The following is a 5194-nucleotide window of genomic DNA, read 5'->3' on the forward strand; positions in this document are numbered from 1 at the left end:
TCCTTGATCACCTTCACACTTTCTCTTGGTACAGCACCACCGACAGATACTTCAACCCCTTCCTCTATAGTCATAGGTGGACCATCATACTCATATCCAATCCGCAAAGTGACAACATTTACAGACTCTCTGGTCACAGGCTGTGAAGGGAGTTGACCCCTGGGTCTCTCTGCGAGAGTAGTAGCCATTTGTGCCAACTGTTTATCCATGATCTTGTTATGAGCAGTGAGGGCATCGATTTTGGCATCCTTTTCGCTTTAAGACTTCTGCAATTCTAACATCATATTCCACATCTCAACAAGCATGGGATCAGGCTGTGTGGGTTGAGGTTGTGGAGGAAAGCCAGGTGGTCCACTAGGCTGCGGGTTGTAGTTACTTCGCGGTTGGTAGGGCTGCTGTGGTGGTGGTTGGTAAGGTTGTTGTGGTGGTGGAGGGTGTTGAATCTGGTGGGGGTTCTGAACATTAGTACTCCTATATGATAATAGGGGGTTGTTTTTATACCCCTCATTGTATGAGTTGGAGTACGGATTGTTCTGCTTGTAGGCCTGGAATGCATTGCATTGTTCAATAGAGCTCCTACATTCCGGTGCATAATGACCTTGCATCCCAAAACTATTACAGACATTGGCTAACTGAGCACTCATTGCGGCGACACTAGCTTGTTGGGTGGCTTGGGAAGATGCGTTTTGCATATTATCCAGCTTGTGATGTAGGGAAGTTAGCTGAGCAGTAAGCTGTTCAATAGAGTTCATCTCATGCTTAACACCACGATCAGCAAAACCTCTAGGATTCCCATATTGGGAACTATGGATGGCTATCTCCTCAATCACCTCTAAAGCTCTAGGCACCTCCAGTTGCATAAATCTCCCACTGGAAGCTGAATCCAAAAGACACCTAGACTCATTACCCAGACCATTATAGAACTGCTGAACCAGGAACCAGTCCTCCAAACCATGGTGTGGGCACTCTCTTTGCAAGTCCTTGAATCTTTCCCAAACCTCGAATAAACTCTCATCTGCTTGTTGAGAGATACCTAATATCTGTCCCCTTAGACGAGCTGTCTTCTCAGGTGGGAAATATTTAACATAGAATGCAAGGGCCAAAGAATTCCAATCGGTGATTTTCATAGCTGCGCGGTTGAGACTATTAATCCATAGCTTTGCCTTCCCACTCAATGAAAATGGAAAGAGTATCTCCATAGTCTGCTCCGGTGTTAAATTCTTCTTCTTAATGGTGGCACAATACTGAATGAAAGACTGAATATGGAGATTAGGATCTTCACCCTTTTCCCCACCGAATTGGTGTCTCTCGATCATGTTTATCAGCTAGGGTTCGATCTTGAAATTCTCGACCGCAATGGAAGGCATGATTGCCTTGGGAAGCATAGACAGACTTGGTTTAGAGTAGTCTGTAAGCCTTGGCACAAGTGGGGGTGGCGGTGGTGGTGCTTGGTCACCCATCTCTGAATCTGTATGGAATAGATTGCTAATCAGATAGTCGGATTCAGAGTCAGAATAGTCTCTCAACTGTTTAACGAATCTGTAACACCCTAATAATTCCTTGCTTTTATAAAATCATTTTCCAACTTAAAATAAAGGAATTACTAAAGTATTACCGTCACCGTGATAACGGCTAAGGCTATTACCAGAATTACGCAGCGGAATTAAATGTCAACTAACTTTTAAAAACCATAATTAATAAAATATCGAGGCCTCCTACAATTTGGAACCATAATGGCCCAAAACCCAAAATATAAATAATCCAAACATTTCAAACATAACTAAAATATTAAAGAAATAGTTTCAAAAGACGAAAACATGCAACTCTCTCAATCATCCCAAGCCACATGATTTCGATCGTACTTGATCTACCAACCTGCTATATTATTCTACTCCCCAACAATGCAAGTGCAAATGATGGATCATCATAGGGTCATTAAGGCAAAGGCCATGACCGGAAACACACAAAGCACGTAGTCAGCAAAAGCTGAGTATTTACAAGCATAGAGTAATGAAACTAAGCATGCATCACTCACTAAATACTAATCATCATGCAAAAGCCATATAATAACAAATCAAACAACCATGAGATACAAGACTCGACTCTTGACTCGACTCTTGACTCACAATTTAATTAGAATAAGCTTCGAACGGGCCAAAAGAATAATCCACAAATGGAAAAGGTGATGGGAGCCAACCAAGCACCAAATATATTAATAATAAAATCGGGCCATACCGAGTGTCGGGCCATACCGACAGAATTCATGCGCATAATATAAATGAAACAACGTCTTGTATCATTAGTAGGAGTACGAGCTTTCCGGCAAGACTCCCCCCATTGTTCATACTCAAGGTATATACGTTCCAAGAGTTTTGAAGCTTGTTCCGGTTGCACTTTACGTTTATTAATATTTTAATAAAGGCGAACTCAAGACTCGACAACATGCACACATACAATTAATAAACGACAACCAAAACAATCTTATTTTAATGCCTTAGGACTTGTGATCAACCAAGCAAGACACTTGTGATATTACTACCATGTTCCTCCTCACCAAAGTGAGTCTCCACATCATGCATATTAACATGAGGGTTGTGCCCTTGCACGACAAATCCTAATTCATTTCATACATAATATTCCCAACTGAACCCTACATGTGCGGTGGCTTACGTGAGCTAACCCTTCACATGTGGTAAAATAAATAGTACAACGAGGTACAAATAAATGGCTCAAAGTATGCTAGACATCCCGTACAATAGCATACAAATAATTAATCCATCCATTGCATGTGAATTGAACCATACATGCATAAATATTGAACAACATGATTGACAATGAAATCTATACTCATAATAATTTCAACATGCTTGTTCAACAATTAATTCGATAAATCCAACATCACCAAACACATGCTCGTTCACCAAAATAAACATGATTTCACATAATGTAATTCACATCATCAACAATCATGTAATGTCATTGACAAAAAGGTGTGGTCGCCCTAGACTTGTACGTACCTTGAATACCTAAGCGTAGGGGCCACTTTGCAATAACGAGAACTCAACTAGAAATCACCTCCTATCATCAAAATAATGAAACTTAAATTATTTCCATGTTCATTAAATTTCCAGCAACTTTATAAAATTTAAAACTTCCTTTAGACTTTAGAATTCAATCGTTTTTCATTAATAAAGTCGTCTCAATTTGCAAAATCAATCCCTAGTACAAAAACATACTTTTTCCGCCCTTAAAATCAATAAAAATCGACACTTTAAACCTTTATTCAAATCTGAAAATATAGTTGATTATCATAATTAAAATCATCACTTAATTATGCTAATCAATCGACTCATTAGGTCTAGGTTAAAACCCTAACTTGAAAATCCCAATAACACTAGTTTAATATCATAAAAATCCATGCTTTATTAAATAAACAAATCTGAAAATTCATTTCTTTAATAATTAAAACAAACCTAATGAATCACAACACACAAATCCTCAAACCACGGTATTCATAACCGGTTCCCAGCATTTTAATTACTCAAAACAATATTAATATAATAATTTAAAATACGGAATTTAAATAGAATAGGTAAGGAAGAAGAGAATTATACCAATCCGGCCTATAGCACGGAACAATCACGAATTAGGGTGATTGGGCGAAAAGAGATTGGAAAACGAACACGAACAACAACAACACACACACACACGCAATCGTGTGTGTGCGCGCAGCAGCGAAGGGACGAGGCACGGGGCGCGCTGTGCGCGAGGACGAGGGCAGCAGGGGCGCGCGTTGTGCGCGAGGACGAGGGCAGCAGGCGCGCGCGCTGTGCGCGAGGAGAGAGCGAGAGAAGTGAGAGTGTGGCTGGGCGCTGTGCGCGCGGGCACGAGCGAGAGAGCGAGGGAGTGCGAGCGCTGTGCCCGAGGGCACGAGCGAGAGAGTGAGGGAGGTGTGGGCGCTACGCGCGAGGGCATGAGCGAGAGAGTGCAGCGTTGGGCGTGAGGCCGAGCAGCACGAGAGCACAGCAGCACGAGCACGGGGTTGTGTGCGTGCGTGCGGTGTGCCGAGCAAAGAGAGGATATGAGAGTTGGGCAAGAAATCAAAAAGGGGCTTTATGAAATTTTAGGGGTTTATTTAATGATGGGGAGTCCTATTTATAGGCTCCCTAATCCCTTGATGGGCTAGGCTTAGGATATTTAGGTTGGGCTTAGGAATTAAATGAATTGGGCTAGCTTAGGACTTGAATTAAATACTTTTGATTGGGCTCGTTTAATACAACAAATTGGACTTTTTATTTAAAACCCGAAGCTTTAAAAATCATTTGCAACTCATTTAATTTCCCGACTCAAGAGTTAAATTCGTTTCGTAATTAATTAAAATAATAAATATTCTAATTAATTAAAATACATTAAATACATTTAAATATTATTTAAATGCTAATAAATCATATCATGCTCTATAAATATAATAAAATAAATTTATAAATATTATAAAAATACGAGGTATTACAGTCTACCCTCCTTAAAAGAAGTTTCGTCCCGAAACTTGGGTTCGGAAATCCAAAATTCAACTCAACTTGAGACTTTCTGAGACTTTTTAATACGTTCCTTTACAAAAGCTTTAAGTTGCTGTACTCTTTACATGATTAAACAGGACAATAATAAGTGCAAATTCAATAGAAATCACTAAATTAAGTATAAAATAGGGGAAAACAAGGTAAAAAACGCGAAATTCTACCGCACTCTACCCCCCTTAAAAGACACGAGTTACGACCCCGTAACTCAACTAACCTCGGGAAAAAGCTCGGGATATTTCTTTCTCATTTCGTCCTCCGCTTCCCAAGTGGCTTCCTCAGATTTTTGATTAGACCACAACACTTTGACAATTTTCACATCTTTAGTACGCGTACTACGCACTTTGCTATCAAGGATTTTAACAGGTCTTTCCCCAAAGGTTAGACTTTGGTCTAATTCTATGGTCTCCGGTTGCAACACATGCGATTTATCCGGGATATATTTCCTTAACTGAGATATGTGGAACACATTATGCACTCTATGCAAGTCCATAGGCAAGGCTAGTCTATAAGCTACCTTTCCGATTCTTTCTAAGATCTCATATGGGCCTATGTACTTAGGGCTTAACTTCCCTTTCTTCCCAAATCTAATGACACCTCTCATTAGTGACACTTTGAGC

General features: G+C 40.2%; 1 non-coding gene across 1 annotated transcript; it reads left to right on the forward strand.

Moving 5' to 3' along the window:
- Positions 1 to 948: 948 nt before the first annotated feature.
- Positions 949 to 1055, forward strand: LOC130468288 (small nucleolar RNA R71). Its single transcript, XR_008928692.1, has one exon. It is a non-coding gene; the product is annotated as a small nucleolar RNA R71 (small nucleolar RNA).
- The last annotated feature ends 4139 nt before the right edge of the window (positions 1056 to 5194 follow it).

This window comes from Spinacia oleracea, chromosome 2, assembly GCF_020520425.1.
Source record: "Spinacia oleracea cultivar Varoflay chromosome 2, BTI_SOV_V1, whole genome shotgun sequence".
Classification (NCBI taxonomy): Eukaryota; Viridiplantae; Streptophyta; class Magnoliopsida; order Caryophyllales; family Amaranthaceae; genus Spinacia; species Spinacia oleracea.